Source organism: Coccinella septempunctata, chromosome 1, assembly GCF_907165205.1.
Source record: "Coccinella septempunctata chromosome 1, icCocSept1.1, whole genome shotgun sequence".
NCBI classification, from domain to species: Eukaryota; Metazoa; Arthropoda; class Insecta; order Coleoptera; family Coccinellidae; genus Coccinella; species Coccinella septempunctata.
In genome coordinates, this window is record NC_058189.1 from 68,576,433 (window position 1) to 68,594,158 (window position 17,726).

At 38.9% G+C, this 17,726-nt stretch overlaps 1 protein-coding gene and 1 non-coding gene across 2 annotated transcripts in view; one reads left to right on the forward strand and one right to left on the reverse strand.

Annotated features, from left to right (window-relative positions):
* Positions 1 to 8,143: 8,143 nt before the first annotated feature.
* Positions 8,144 to 8,216, reverse strand: Trnaf-gaa. Its single transcript has one exon. It is a non-coding gene; the product is annotated as a tRNA-Phe (tRNA).
* Positions 8,217 to 16,593: 8,377 nt separating this feature from the next.
* LOC123308331 (FH1/FH2 domain-containing protein 3) overlaps positions 16,594 to 17,726 on the forward strand; it is a 132,470-nt gene continuing 131,337 nt past the window's right edge. Inside the window, exon 1 of the mRNA XM_044890946.1 lies at positions 16,594 to 16,743. The gene's annotated coding sequence lies outside the window, so the exon portion shown is untranslated. The remainder of the gene's footprint in view (positions 16,744 to 17,726) is intronic.

A 17,726-nucleotide genomic window follows, 5' to 3' on the forward strand; every position in this document is an offset into this window, starting at 1 on the left:
TAGTTTATCTAGTTCACCTATGCTGCACAGAAAGTGCCACTAGAAGACTCAATAATATTTAAATATATACTAAATGACATATGAGGCAGAACACCTAGTATCAATGCAACAACTGCGCAACAAATTAACGCACACTATGGAAATCTCAAATTTATTCTACAACTGAAGGTGTTCTCAATGATAATTATTTTTATCAGAATTATGCATGCATATGTTATCCACTTTCAACGGTTTTCTTCAATACAGATGTTTTTTCCCAGCAGGAATAAAAAAAGATGATATTATCAGATTTTGAATGTATTGGCTCCATTCTAAAATCAGTTGTTCTCGATCAATTCTAGTGATCAATAGTTTTTCTTTCGTTTGATTTTCTACACTCGATCGCTATGCAACGCGAAACACGCAATTTGACCCAAGAGGAATGTGCCCAAGCGGTAGTTTTGCGAGAAGAAGGGTGGACATACACAAGAATTGCAAAAAGGTTTGGAGTTTCCCATACAAAAGTGTCCAGAATGTTGCAGCGATTCAGGGAGACAGGTATGAATGTCCGAAGACCAGGACAGGGTAGACCACGGGTAACAACTGCTATTCAAGAACGTTACTTGAGAGTTTCTTCGTTGAGACAACGGTTTGCAACCGCTCGCCTCTTTCAAATTCAGCTTGAGCAAACTCATGAGGTGCAAATTAGCACTAAGACATTATTGTCTTATATTTGTCTTATATTTTTTATGAAATCGCCTCAGAGAATATGATTTAAGAACTCGTGTCGCGGCAAGAGGCCCAGCTCTTACCCCAGCCCATCGAAGGGCGCGTTTGGATTTTGCGAGAGAGCATATCCATTGGGAAGAGGCCGATTGGGAAAGAGTTCTCTTCACAGATGAGTCTAGATTCTGCCTCTACCATTGTGATCGACGTTCCCTTGTATACAGACGTCCACATGAAAGATATGCTCAGTGCAATTTCCTGAATACTACTGGTTTCGGGGGAGGATCGATTATGATATGGGGTGGAATATCTTTGACTGCTCGCACAGACCTAGTGGTCGTTGATAATGGAGCTATGAATGCTGATAAGGATATAAGAAACATTCTTGAAGAGCATGTAGTGCCATTTGCCCCATACATTGGTGAAAATTTCATTTTTATGGACGATAATGCCAGACCCCATCGTGCGCGCATCGTTCAGGAGTAAATTGAAGAGGTTGAAGTCTCTCGAATGGAATGGCCAACAAGAAGTCCAGATCTCAATCCGATTGAGCAGGTTTGGGACAACCTCAATAGAAGGCTGTGAATCCATCATTTTTTTTTGATATCTTTATCGCAAAAGTGCTTTTGACAAACAAATTGATTCCGAGTCGATTCTTGAGGTACGTTTTTTTCCAATTTCCTCTCAAAAATGCACTCTGAACTTTCATCTCTTCTCCTTTTCTTTCCGATGCCTCAACACTCTTACACTATCGTACGCCTCAACATATAACCATGGTCATATGTTGTTCCCTTATCAAGAATCGAAAATAATAATATTCTAATCATCTGTCACCAGGAAGACGATTCACTCAGCCAACTTTAACAAGTTTAAATCAAAATTTCGCCATCTCGTGATCGCCAGCGCAGCTATTGGCCAATACATGAACTACCTATTGGTACATATTTTAAGGGGACAAATAATCTGTGGTCTCCAAGCAGCGATCGTTCTCTTTTTCTCTATTCTCCATAACGGTAACAACTCAGTTATATAGCACCATAGACGTAAACTTCTTTTGATAACACATTCAAAAGGCACTCGAAATGAAATTCTCTATATCTCCTTGCAATATCTCAAGAATGTTTATAGAAGATTTTCACAATAAGTGGTGTAGACATTTCTCAATTTAACATAGAAATTTCTCGAGTTGCTCTTCATTTTGATTTTTTTTTTACAGACACCATGGAATAAAGGCACATCTACAAGTAACAGTAAATTGTCCACCCCATACAAGGTGAGTTGAAGGCATGTTATATCGATATTCTGATAACTGATTCACTATTCATCTTAGAAATGAATTAAATGAAAGTAAAACGTATCTCGACAAAGAGAATACAGTACGCTTACGACTGACGTCGTCTTCTCTATGACACTATTTTTTGTTTCAGTACGACGCTAGTGGCGTAAGCAAAACCACTGGGACGGACGCCAGAAGCAAGCTAGACGATGAGAAAAAATCAACACCGACGCTCAGAATACAAGCTCCAAAGTTTGGAAGCAGCTCGTACAATACCGCCTATCAGAGAAACTCTACAGTTGCTTCTTCCAAAGATGCAGGTCAGTAGCTGTTTCAATATGAAAAGGCTGCGAATTTTACGAAAAAATCTTCGAACTATTCAGGAATGAAAATGGGAAAAAAATTATTTTGACCTCTCCCACAATCTCACAAGGACGAAAGTTACAGATTACTATAGATTTGACATCCATGGAGTACAAAATTCAACAACAAATCAATTGCTTCGAATGTACCCACGTCTGTCACATATAAAACTCAACAGAGGATGACCAAGCATGCTTAAATCAAATCATAAACTATAATGATGAATGGAATTATTCCATTCAATCAGTCTCATTTACTCCCTAATAGTAGAATCGAAAATAATTTGGCAATGCGATTGTCCCTCCTATAATAATGAGGCATTCTTGATTACGCAATTTCAGCACGTACAGTCCATGCATCATTAGTAGATGCTTTTTGGCGGTAACAAGAATAGGGCTCACAATGCCCCATTAAGCGTTTGACGGTTTTCAGCCATTTCTTCTGTCGTAATTGTTTGAATTATTGACCGAACGTTGCTCAATACATCCAATTATAATATAAGTGATGTTCCAGAAAGGTATTCGGAGCAAATCGATTGTGTAAATAAATGGGTAAGATTTAGAACACCAACACATCTATTTCGAAATGATTACTCTGAAAAATTTCTCATTACCGTGGGGAGAATCATGACTCTGTTACCTTTCATTCATTCATTCATTGCTGTATCCCGTTACCGAGAAGACTACAAAAAGACTAAAACAAAACTATCGGTGCGATCAAACTTACAATTTCTTAGGTCTACTTGCGACTGTGTGCCCTCCTGTGACTGAAGAGACCCAACCGTGACCTACAGATCCTTCCACACTCCGGGCATGGATAGTCACCAACCAGATCTGGCCGCCGCTTTATTCTTCTCGAGTCTCCATTATAACTGTGTAGCAAAGACCTCCACTGTAATCTGTCTAACGCTAGTTGTTCCCAGTTATGATTGGCATTAACTGATTTTAGGGATTGATGCAGTGTATCCTTAAACCGCTTATACTGGCCTCCTGGTTTCCGAGCTCCCTCTGTGAATTCGCCATACAGAGCTATTTTGGGGAGACTTGTGTCTTGCATCCTCAGAATGTGGCAGCTCCATCTGATTCGAGCCCTCGTTACTTGAGTCTCAATGGTTATACAACTCGCGCGCTGTAAGACTTCTGCATTTGAAACTTTGTGGAACCATCGAATGTGCATTATTTGTCTTAGATGACGTTGTTGCGTTTGTTCAAGCTGTTTTACGTCGCCTGTAGGGCGTCCAACTTTCGCTTCCGTAAAGAAGCGTTGGGAGGACCATTGCTTTGTGAAAAGCTGTCTTGGTCTTCAGTCTTCAGTCTTGATTTTGAAAAACTCTGTCCTTTAGCTTCCAGAATGCCGGTGATACTGAATTGATACGGTTGCGTATTTTCGTGTCCAGGTTAGCCCTAGTATTTATGAAGCTTCCCAAGTATTTGAACTGCTCGACCTGTTCTAGAGTTTCTTCCTCTAGGCTGATTTCTGTTTTAAGGCTTTCTGGTGGACATACCAGGATTTTGGTTTTGTCAATATTGAGTCTAAGGCCTAAAGCTTCGTATATATGTTTACAGGTGTCCACCATTATCTGTAGATCCCCTGAACTGCTAGCGATAAGTGTCCATAAGTGCTCTGTTACCTACAACTATCCTATACACACTGTTTTGTCCATATGAAATCGAGATAAACCAAACCAGTTCTTTCTTGCAGGTAATTACTCCAACAGAAGCGAGTTACCACGTCTCAAAACCGCCCTGGATAGGAAAGAATCATCCCTCCATCCACCAGTCTCGTACAGACCTCTGACGAAGACCACACCGAGGTCACGCGACCCAAGCCCAGTGGCAGACCGAAGTTCTACCTCGTCTTCCACCAGTTACAACCGTTTGGCTCCTCCTACTACCTTCCGAAGATCCGTCAGTAGAGAAAGAACCAACTCCACTTCGTCCATCGGTTCCTTAAGCACCACCATACCAAAATACGCCGGTAGATCTTCGCTGAACCAAGACGACCTCCCCAGCAGTAAGAAATATTCGAGTATCGGTAAATCAGATAAGTACGAGGACAGTTCGTCGAAATACAAGAGTATCGGTAGAACGACTTCCAGGGAAGACCTGTCAGGGTCTTCCAAATACATCACCAGCAGATTTCTGCCTAAAAATACTATAGAAAAAAGCTATAGTGGGTACTCAAGAGCCTCATCGTCCCTTGCCAAAGCTAACGAGGCCAGCAGGAAAAACAGGGAGCTCTTGAACGTCATCCAAGCTCAGCAAGAACGCGGAAGATCCAGCAGATCCGTTAGCAGATGTTCCTCAATCAATTTCGACGATGTTTCTCAAAAATCCTCTAGGGGAAGTACATCAGAAACAGTTTCGTCGCGAAAAGACGTCGATATGGAAACTGTAAACGTTGTTTCAAGATCTACATCGCCAAACCTCTCAAAATCATCACTGATGAAACCCAGAAGGATAGAGATAGCCAAGACCTTAGAGAAGCAGGTATTGAGGCCAAAAATCAGGGCCGAAATGATAGACAAGGCGATACAGTCAGATCGTTTGGACGACTCTACCAAAAGTTCCAAATTTGCTGGAACCTCAAGGATAACTGCAACCTCTTGGAATTCTATGCTTGATATGAAATTTTCCAGTCCCAACAAGAAAGTTACCAAAAGCAGTTCGAACTCTAGTGAAAGTTCCGGCAACGAACAAGCTAGTTCGAAAAAGAAGGAAAGTCCTTCGAACACTCCATCTTTACCTAAAAGTAGTTCGAATAAGAGTGTAGGTCACTCTTGCGTACCAGAAGATAAAAACAGTAAACCCTGCGCAGGTAAAAATGAACGTAAACTGCTTCCACCACAAATACCAACCAGAGATTCCTCATCTAAGTCGCTATCGAATCATTTGTCTTCTAGTCAAAATAAAGATTTCAGAAAATCGATTTTGAACATGTCCGACATGGCTAAAAAGAGGGTGGGCAGACGGAGTACTTCAGTCAGCTCAGCAGACTCGGAATCTGAGAATGTGAAGGACTCTGAAGCTACAGATGTTTCGGAGAATCTGGCCAGTTGCAGATCATTCCATAACAGTGCCTCTTTGGTTTCGAAGTTGCCCCAGAAGATGGGATCTGAAAAAAGCGTCAGTAATAGAAGTAGGAGGTCCCCTAGTTCCGATCTGAGTCTATCCTTATCCTCAGCTAACGCTAGTGGGAATGAGGATGATGGAAAAAATAAACCTAAGGAAGATGCGAAGGTTGAACAACCTTCAACGCCCCACGAAGATTCTAGAGGGGACCAATCTAGCAACGTACAAAATGCTCAAGCTAAATCATTCCTTACCAGAGCTTTAGGACCTGTCACGAGTTTCTTCAAGACCAAACAGGAGCCTGAGGAGAAAATGAAGTGGTTGTTGGGCGGTAGCTCGGAAGAAACATCTGAGGGAGCGTCGGTTAACCAAAAAAACCAAGAGGATTCTAATAAAATATCTTTAAAAGTGCCTCCAATACGTCATGTACCATCTGGGGAGATACCTTGGTGGTTGGACGAAAATGGAGATATACCAGAGGGAATTGAAACTTATCCCAATTGGGTGAAAGAAGATGGTACGACGACAGACGGAAGAGTTATCTATAAAATAAGAAAAAACGAATCTGGAAACTCGTCTTGGTGGAATGATTCGAGTGAGAACTCGGAAGCTAATAGATCTGGGCAGAATCAAGTGAACGTCCAAACTGATGAGAATGGAAAGACGTTGTACAGGATAAGGAGAAACGATTCGACGAAAAGTGGTTGGTGGTTGGAGTCCAGTGAAAACTCGTCTTCCGACCACAAGAACACCCCTGCATTAGATGGGGAATACTTGGTGCAGAAGGACGAGAACGGTAGGATATCATACAGAAAGAAGGATTCCAATGACGCTGATGGTGACACAGTTTACTTTCAGCAAAAAACCGATGAATTTGGAAGGAACATGTATAAGATCAGACGAAATGACTCGGCGAAGAGTTCTTGGTGGTTGGATTCCAGCGAGAGCTCTGGTCACAAGAAGAGCCAAGCACCAGAAGGAACTTACGTGGTCCAAAAGGACGAATTGGGAAGAGTTTTGTACAAAATCAGGAAGAACGATTCCGCCAACAGTTCCTGGTTTAACGATTCTAACGAGAACCAAGTCGAAAACGAGGAAAAGAATCAACCAGCCCTGGATTCCGAGCATTTGGAACTCCACAAGATTAGGCACATAGATTCTGGAGAAAGGGCTTGGTGGTTGAGCAGCCAAGAAAACATCGCTGAAGCAGATGACACAACGAAGAAACCCTTGATAACTATTCGACATCAGGACTCAGGGGAACCGGCCTGGTGGCTCCAGGAAGGTGAAAATGTTGACGATCAGATACCTCTGGGGGATAGAGCAAGTCCTGAAGGACTCGAGATGCCGAAGGACGGGGGTAGACTGAGTCCTTACGACAACGTGCCGGAGAGTAGAGTTAGGCCAGATAACCTGTTCATTTCTAAGCACACCAACATCGATGACATACTTGGAGGGTCCTCACAGATTTGGAGTCCTCTGATGGAGAAGATATTCGACTATCAGGGAGATTTCAGAAGCGATGGGAGTGCTGTAGGTGGTGATATTGAAGGACAAGGAGTTATGGAGCGGTAAGTTTATGTGATTTGTTTGAGGAGTGTATTTATTTTTATTTATTTATTTTATTTTATTTTTTATACCAGAGATACAAACAGGTTAAGAACCCACTACAGTATCTACATATTGAAAAAACGAAATTACATAAATTGTATCTTAAACTTTTCTTGTATTCAAGGAAGTTACATGTGGGTTGGGTTTTGAACCACACATATATATGTGTGTCCAAGAGTAGCTTCCTTAGGTCCGATGATAAGTTTTTGTGTTCAATATTCTTTCGGAATCTGCTCGGACCAAATTTTTTTTTTCTGATGGGAGGTAAAGTTTGTGTACGTATAAAAGACGCCTCTCGTATGGAAAAAGTCGACTTGGAAAAGTACATAGCTTCAAAACCGACCAGTGATTTTTTTTCAATTCATAAAATGGTGGATGCGATAATTGAAGATTGCTTAACAGATGACTAGTGTTATTTCTAGATTTTCTGATAACATTTCGCGATATTATAAATGATTCAAACAGTATTCAGTAAAAGTGAGAATTTTCAAACGAAATTCTATAGGTGTATAGAAAAATTTCATTCAATTCAATGAAAATAAAAAACTTATTCCAAGTATTTGATATATAATCATTTTTTATAGTCAATTTTTTTAAGCTGTATATTATCTTTGTTACATTGTCTGTACGTAACGCACTAATGAGAAAACATTTAGAATTTCAAATTTTGTGATGATCGCATGGGTAATTTCAAGAATTCATGCTAATTTGGGAGAATGGACGCTGATCTTATCATTTCAATTTTCAGATATGATGGTACTAAGGTCAAATATACACAAACGAAGGTAAGTCAAATTGTAATTGATTGAAAATCGATTATTCACTTCCTATTCTTTTTTACCAATTACTGGATAATTACACACATGTACAGTGTCAATGAATTATAGATTGTGATCTCGTTTTGTGCAGTCTATTCGAAAATTTGAGACGTATCATCTTTATGTTACACCACAGTAAAAGACAAAAATTATAATGGTTATACTCTAGACATACAAATTTTATTGACAAGAACCTTCTACATAATTAAGATTATATGCGTGTTAAAACCAGCACTTTAATCATTAGGACTTGAAATAATTTGGATTTGATAAAATAATAGGTAACGATGAAAAAAGTTTGCCGAAACCCGGGATCGAACCAGGGACCTTTAGATCTTCAGTCTAACGCTCTCCCAACTGAGCTATTTCGGCCGATAAATAGTAAACAATTTTTTCACTACAGAAGCATTCTCAATCCTCAGAAGATGGATCGTTATGTAATCCAAGAAATACTTATCCAGTGAATGGTCAATTTGACAAATTGATATGGAGAACAACAATTATCCTTATAAAACAACCAACGCCTTAACGTATATCGACCTTTCCGAAAATTTCTTCTTCGATATACCCTTGAGTATTAAGTATTCACCCCCTCAAAAGCATATACACAGTGAGCCATTGAACGCGAACCAAAACTTTATAAAGAAGCTAGAAGCTACCATTGATATTATGCGCTTTTTTTACATATATGTATTTAATAAAAGACAAAATATAGGTACCTAATTGTGTTATAAACACAACAGAATTCCGATAACATTTTTGAGGGATTGGGCGGTCCATTCTTTCCATTATGAAAACACGAACATCCATTGTTAATTCAGAATAACGGAGCATATCCAGGTAGAAAATATGGGCATTTTTATGGAATGAGTCAATCGGGAACTCCCCAAGATTGTATCATCCTTCCCACAATTTATCATTAGGACATGTTATGCGACAGATCAACACACCCCTGAAGAAGCACCGTGAAATACCCTTCATAGGCGGTTTATGAAAGGATTTCTGATGGGCGCATTGTTACTGTCATGCTGTATTACCATATTTTCTGCAGAAATTTATCAAGAAATGGTTGAGTTTTTTCTGAAAAAAAATACGAATTGTATACTACGGTACATTCCCGTTTCTTGTTAAGTTCAAAATGAACAATGGAGTTACAGATTGACATTTTGCTCTTTGTGATGTTGGCAATTAATTCAGCGGTATTCAATATGCGTGGCTTGGTGAAATATAGATATATGTTATTACATTATCGCATCGATTATGATCGTGAAATATGTGGCAATTAATAATTGTCCGAGATTAACAATGCTAATGTACATTTGTTGTTACTTTACCACGTTTATTTTCTGATCCGAAAGTCTACACATATTTCGCGAATCAAATAAGTATGAGATGTGTGTGTTTGCAACATGCGGTCAAAAATGGGACCATTTTTTCGTTTTCGTTGGTAGAATTGAAAGGCAACAAAATTTTCTATACGCTAATTGATAGTTCCTCATTATTTTGAACAAAGAATAATCACCCACTAACTCAGAAGAGTTGCTATTCGTTTAAATATACCTTAATTCACACAATATACAAGTTCTTAGGTGCAAACATCGTTTTTTTAAACCTTGGAATGATTTTCGAAAAAAAATGAACTCCTGGTTGATGCATTTTCCATGTGTTGAGTAATGTTTCTTTATTTTTTATGAGTCTAATTATTCACTTCAATTTCTGAGTAGTGCTTAATGTATACAGTGGACTGTCTGTTCTTAAACGAAGTCATCGCTTGTTCCCTGCACTTTTTTCGCAATCTTTCATTACACGGTGTATGTTAATGGAAATATAGTTTGCCGTCTTGATTACCTTACAATGATCGCATTTTCAAGGAAACATATTGGCTCTAATATTGAATTAACATAAATCTCCTCGACTTTGAGAAAAACTAATCAATCTGCCGTTTTTCGAAACATCTCCAGACCAGATTCATGTGGCTACTTTGATTAATTCGAAGCTACCGGAATATAATCGATTAATGGAAGATGATTGGCTGGTGATTAGATCGAATGTCGTAAATATTGAAATTATGATCTAGAAAAAGTTGTCGGTAGGCGATGGCTATAAATATGATGATAGAATAATCGTTAAAGCTAATATTAAACTTGGTTGATTGCTAAGAGGTGTACAGCCTGTGGAATCAGTGCTAAGATCCAACATCATCATTCATATTTTTCATAGTATTCCAGTTCTATTACGTTGCTTTCTCCAGCCAACCTACAGGGTGAGGTTTGACTCGTAGACATATTTTAACAGTATATGTTTGAGGTCAAAAGAAACTTTTTTCCGATTCGGCACTGATAAAAAGATACAGCTCATCCATAGTAACAATTCGGTTCAAGAAGTCTACATCGTTTTCAAATCGAGCACAGATCGAACGCGATGCTTCTATCCTTGCACGCTTTGGGTCAACATTCAAACATTTGGCGATCCATTTTGACGTCCAAATTGACGTGAACTATATGATGAACGCTTTCGTATGAAATGTTCAGTGCATATCTTCGTAAATCTGCTTATCTCTTAACCCTTTTAAATGATGATGGCTCGATACTTCAATTTTTCCATTTTCACAATTTCGGTGTAAATCTTCTTTCTTTTAATTTATTGCGTAATTCTGGTTTACTTTTTGTACCTCAAACTTCAGGCTGACACTTCTAGTGAGTTATTGTTCGTTGCTATGGTAACGCAATATTTTTTTATGCATGGAACTGGTCTAGGCTAACTAGATATCAATACATCCTCGTAACTGTATTACATTACATTCTGCGCTACACCGTTAGTGAAGATGTAGGTACTCCAATCAATTTCATAGCATGAAGGACTTAACCTTAATAAAAGCGCATAAAACATTCTAGATAAATCAACAATGGCCACAAAAACGCGCTCCTTACTCCGGACAATACGTCCGATTATGTTATATCATAATCCGTCCTAAAATAAACCATAAATCTCTCGATTTATACACCGCCAGTCACTACCGTGCAACCTTTCTGTTGCAATGAATAGCTGGAAAAGTTGGTCCGCCTCCAGGATTCAATTTTAAAGCTCTTTTGATGCCTCCTCCTCATCGCGCAACACGCAATAACATTTCTACGTTACGAAGGTAATAAAATATTGTGCTAATCCACTTAGAACAAATTGGATTTGGAGACGAGGACTATTTCAAGTTCAGGATCATGCGGATGGAGAAAAATACTTTCGAATGTTCATTTTATTACTTAACCCCAATTTCATACACATTCCTCGATAGATTGTGTTGTTATAACCCATATAGACAGAGAGAAACTGAACATCGGGCATGCAGTTGTCTTTTTCTAGAATTTTGATTGGACAACACTCACCTCTATGTGAACAAAAAAGAGACAGGTAAATGCCCGACGATCATTTCTCTCTTTCTATAAAAGAGCCAATTAGTTGCTGACATTACTCAGTCCATGTCTCTTTGTCCAATCCAAAATGGAGCCTCCACTAGATGTGCCTTGTTACGAGTATGTCTCAAGCTATTTACGATACCGGTAGCGCGAAATTTGAATTAAAATATTTGAGGTGGTTCAAGTCTCCTACCTGAGCAAGACTCCCACTACTTCAAAATGTATGAAAGGGTTTTTCTATTTCGAAAATATGCATAATCCCATAATGCTGTTGGTTACACTGAAATAGGTAAATGGATCTAGCTAATTCATGACTTCATGTTGACATATCTTTCGTGTAAGTGGCGCTTAGGCAACAACTCGTATATTATTCCTCTCCAGACGAAGGGTAATAAATCAGACGTGGCTTTCACATGGTATACACCCACAAAATTGATCCTCGCTGAACGAAAACACGGAAAATCCAAAAATACGGAATCCTACAGACCTAATTTCTCGATTCAGTCTACACGGTGAGTACGTGAAAACAGGAACTCAGAATTGCTCGGTAATTAGCTGATAACCGGGCCAAGGGCAGAAAAGACCTACATGAGAACTGGTATATGTAGGCCTGTTAGTACTACAGAGCGCTCTTCCATTTCCTGCTTTCTTTACAAGACACCTGACACAAACATGGTTGCAACTGAGGTTATAATTTATGGTTGAGACGGTCCGATCAGATTATCGCTTTTAATCTAGCCACAAAAGAGCGGTGAGTGTACACTGATACATAATCAGGCATATGAACTAATATCTGCCATCGGTAAAAGTTTAAAAAATTTTCCTTAAGGTCCTGTTGCTCTACGAGGATGTATTGATGTCTAGTTAGCCTAGACCAGTTCCATGCATAAAAAAAAATATTGCGTTAAGTACCATAGCAACGAACAATAACTGATCAGAAGTGTCAGTGTGCAGTTTGAGGTCAAAAAAGTAAACCAGAGTTACGCAATAAATTAAAAGAAAGAAGATGTCCACCGAAATTGTGAAAATCAAAAAATTGGAGTATCGAGCCATCATCAAGTACCTGTATTTGAAAAAGTTAAGAGGTAAGCAGATTTAGGAAAATATGCTTAATATCCTTGGTGATCAATGTACTTCGTATGCGACTGTAAAAAATTGGACTGCAAGCTTCAAAAGAGGTGAATTTTCCATTGAAGATGATGACCGATTGGGAAAGCCAGTTTCTATGTCAGTCTCCGAAAATATCGATGAAGTTCATGACATGATTTTATCAGACCGTCGAATTGGGCTAAAACGGATATCTGAAGCACTGAATATTTCATACAAACGCGTTCATCATTATAGTTCACGTCAATTTGGACATGAGAAAAATTGCTGCAAAATGAATCCCAAATTGTTTGAATGTTGACCTAAAGCGTGCAAGGGTATAAGCATCGCGTTCGATCTGTGCTCGATTTGAAAACGATGTAGACTTCTTAAACCGAATAGTTACTATGGATGGGACTTGGGTACATTTCTACGATCCAGAAACAAAGCAACAATCGATGGAATGGCGACACTCTGGTGCTCCAAGACCTAAGAAGTTTCGTGTTCAAAAATCAGCTGGTAAAGTTCTTGCTTCAGTTTTTTGGGATTGCCATGGAGTAATCATGGTTGATTTTTTGGATAAGGGTAGAACAATAACCGGAGATTACTATTCGACATTACTGACCACTCTATGGAAAAAAATTAAAGAGAAAAGACGCGGAAAACTATCCAAAGATGTTTTGTTTTTGCAGGACAACGCCCCTGCACACAAATCTCATGTTGCCATGCAAAAAATTCGTGATTTAGGGGTTGAATGACTACAACACCCCCCATATTCACCAGATTTGGTTCCATCCGAGTCATCATATCTTTCCTCAACTGAAAAAAAGTTTGAAAAGTCGTAAATTTTCTTCCAACGAGGAGGTCATGAAAGCTGTGGAGGTATGGTTTGCTGAACAAGAAGGAAAATTTTTTTGAAATGTCTAGAGACGTTGCAGGTTCGCTGTAATAAATGTATCCAACTAAGAGGAGAATATGTTGAGTAATAAAATATTTTGACATTGAAATTTTGTTTGGTTCTATAGTAAGCTAAGAATTTTTCAATATATCCTCGAATTTGTGGACGATAGATGAGCTCAACTCCTATTCATCGAATCGAAGGATCTACTGTGATACGCGTGTCGAAAATCGTAAAATTTTGAAAAAGGTAAGGTTACTTAACATCTTAACTCTTCAGGCAGATGAGTTTTATGTGAGTGGATACCTTTTCCTCCTCTGAATCTGATTTGCAATCTGTTCTACTACCACAGCCTTCTTTATTTCGTGTTTGAGAAGGCTGTGGTTGTGCTCTTTGAGAGAGACCATACATATCTGGATTCTGGGTGCTTCGAGTTTATTTTGACCCATGGCTATTCCGACCAACCCATGAATTCACGACAACAGGAATTCGAGTTGCAGACTGCCCACGCCTGTCGGTCGTCCATTCAGCGCAGCTTCTCATCTTCGGCGAGGAGCAACATCGTAGAGATGCACATCGTGTATCGACATCTTCGACGATGACGACGACGACCGTTGCAAAAGGTAAACACAGGACGGTCGGTTGGCGGGGACCCCAGGTGGTTTCTGCGGCATTCGAGGCAACCTGTCATTGCTATATTTAATCGGTTTCACTCCGGCGGATATTCGTTAAAGAAGCCGCTAAATTGCGTGAGATTTTGTTGATGGTTTCGGTTACCTGGATCCCCGTCGTAGGGTTGAGCAATTTGAGAATTTTTTCATACAGGATGAATCGAAAACATCGGCCAAAATGAACTGGATATGAACCTTGATATGACAAGATCACAACAAAAATTGAACTTTCATGAAAATAAAAAATTATCAGCATTATATTCTTTTGAATGTTAGCCATACACTTTTGGTTACCAAACAATATAGCACAACAGAGGTTAGTGTGGGTACCATACAATTCGGCCTATGATCTAAGAAGGGAAAGCTTAGGGAACAACCTCAGTAAAAAACCCTGTCTTCTGGGGGGTAGTGTAGTTATGACAAATTTGTTTACAGAACCAGCTTTTAATACTGAAGGGCTTCTTTTTTATAGACATACAAATTTCTTTATCCTCTCCCCCATCTCGAAATTATGTCTGAAACATAAAACCAGAGCAGAAAACGAGAAAGAAAAAGTAAATAATACAGCCATCATCAAACTGCGTCGAATAGGTACTTGCTGATAACTAAGGAAAAAAGAATTAATCATAGGTACAATTCTTCAATTCCACTGTAAAGAACATCAACTCTACGACAAAAATTCTCTATTGATTTTGGTGAAGGATCACTCTCATTGTAAGAAATCCCTTCAGTATTGAAATTTTTATAATATACCTCGATAATTGCTGACATGAGTATGCCTGTAAGAGGTGTTGGAATAGATAAGATTCAGATTTGATGGAGGACTGTTCAACCTGGAGCACCTCACAGCAAAAACCCGTACCTACCAAGTTTATCACGGAACTTCAATATGGCGACGACTGCGCACTTATCGCTAGCAGCTCAGAGGATCTACAGATAATGTTGGACACCTATAAACATATATACGAAGCTTTAGGCCTCAGACTCAATATTGACAAAATCAAAATCCTGGTAAGTCCGCCAGAAAGCTTTCAAACAGATATCAACCTGGAGAATGAAACTCTAGAACAGGTCGAGCAGCTCAAATACTTGGGAAGCTTCATAAATACTAGGGCTAACCTTGACGCGGAAATACACAACCGTATCAATTCGGCATCACGGGCATTCTGGAAGCTTAAGAACAGAGTGTTTCAAAATCGCGACCTCAATCTGAAGACCAAGACAGCTGTTTACAAAGCAGTGGTCCTCCCAACGCTTCTTCATGGAAGCGAAAGCTGGACGCCCTACAGGCGACATATTAAACAGCTTGAACAAACGCAACAACGTCATCTAAGACAAATAATGCACATCAGATGGTCCGCAAAGTTTCAAATGCAGAAGTCTTGCAGCTCACGAGTTGTATAACAATTGATACTCAATTAACGAGGGCCCGACCCAGATGGAACGGCCGCATTCTGAGGATTCAAGACATAAGATTCACCAAAATAGCTCTGTATGGCCAAATAACAGAGGGATCTCGGGAACCAGGAGGCCAGTATAAGCGGTTCAAGGATACACTGCATCAATCCCTAAAAACAGTTAATGCCAATCATAACTGGGAACAACTAGCGTTAGACAGATCACAGAGGAGGTCTTTGGTACACAGCTATTATGGAGACTCAAGCATGCCTGGAGTGTGGAAGTGTCTGTAGGTCACGGTTGGGTCTCTTTAGTCACAGGAGGGCACACAGTCGCAAGTAGCCCTAAGAAATTATAAGTTTGATCGCACCGATAGTTTTGTTTTTGAGTCTTCTTGTAAATTTATTCTCGGTAACGGAATACAGCAATGAATGAATATAAGATTCCCAATCTTGCTTTTGACCGGGAGGGCCTTTCGACCATGTTAATTCACCTTCCAAGTGATGATTCTTCTGATCTTCAGTTGTTCGAGGAACGCTATATGACCCTTATGTTGGGGAATCATCTCTCATAGATATATCATGGTTATTCATTAGAAAATTGGTAAAAACGAGAAAGAAATTCGAAAATCTGAATTTTTGCGACAGGCAAAAACCCATAATTACAATCAAGCTTCTAATTTTATCTCCACCCTTAAATTGGATCCATTCTTTCTGCCAATAAATGAACCATTCTGTCCATTTTTACCTTAATTCTACATGAAAGAAACAAACAGTAACATTTGGATGTATGATGTATGACAGTTAACGTTTATCGTCGAAACCATAGAAAATTTGATTGATTCCATAGCAAGTTCAACGAAATTTCCAATTATGTACAAAATTTAGATCTCAATATCTCAAAAACGAATGAATGGAATGAAAAACATTCAAAATACTGCAAAGAAAGGCGATTCCAAGTAGGTATCACTTATCCCATCCTCTATATTGAAAATATAGGGGGTTGAAGCTATGTTACCCGTATTTTTGAGCGAGCAAAATTTTAAATTGATCCGAACTTTGACATTTTTGAAAAAATTAGTTTTTCGCAGAACTTCGACACAAAATAACGCTCTTATTCCTAATTCCTATTTCTTCCGTGTTCTCCTCAGAATCCTCGAAAGAACAGATCTGACACAACAAACAATAAAATAAACGTCAGTCTTGAGACCGCGAATTGCAGCTCGCCCAAAGATCGACCGGACCAAAACACAACAAAACTGTCCGTTTCTAAAGCCGACAGTCGTGTCGCGTTTGCCTTGAAAACAGGGCTGAGCGAGACTGCATAGTCGTTTCGATATTACCGGTCACCTGTCTCACCTGCATCTCGTCAGTGCGATTTTTTTTCAGGTGCCAAACCCTATTTTCGCCAATTGGTCGCTACACAGGGAAAACACGGTTGGTATCTATGTTTCAGTTGTTCGGTGGGCTAAGGACGGATCTGTGTTTTTTCGAAGGGTGCACCCTTCCGAAATCCAAGTGCTGGCGGTAATTTACAGCTGATGCGAAGGTGATAATTTTGTGAGGCGGTTGGGGAAAAAATATTGTCGTGATTATATTGTTTGTATGGTTGTCGTAAACGAAAATTTATTGTTTATTTGTCAAAACGTACACACTGGGGTTGTACAGCATGTCAAATAAGATAAGGAACGAAATAACTTAAATTAAATGTTATTATTCTCGTTTTTTTTCACTCAAATGATGAAGAAGAATGGAACCAAAATGTTTTCTCTTTGTACAACCCAAATCTGCAATTCTCAAATGATCTGCATAGCTCTTTTAACACGACAAGTTTCAGTATTCCTGAAATTTCTTCATAAAGTCACAAAATTCAGTGTTTTCAGTTTAGGTTATTTCAGTTCTGGGTAACTTCACGGAAAACGAAAGGTAAACATAAATAGAACTCTTTTGTGAAATTCCTTATTGTTTTAATGTTTTTCGCACTGTGAATTTAATGTAGGTTCATCCTTTAATATTACTTTAACCTTTAACTAGCTGTTACTGTCACAACCGCTTACGCTTTGTGATGAATGCATAAAGTCAATTGATAAATATGAATTTAAAAGTAGAACGTGAGAAATAACCGGTCGCACGAAGATAGAAAATGTCTAAACTAACAAAATGTGATGGGAAATCTCTGTGCAACCTGCAAGCATAAACAAATATTGTCCGTAATAATTCACGAGGTAGTTAGGAAATTACTGGTTCTGCATATATACCTACAAGATCAATTTTTCATAAAATAATAGCTTTCACCCTTTTTTCACAGAAAATAAAATGGAGCCCCATAAATTTATGAAAAAATTAAATAAATCTACACAATTAATTATCTTTCAACATTCAACACTGTGCGTGAACAAACACAAAGGGAATAGATATAT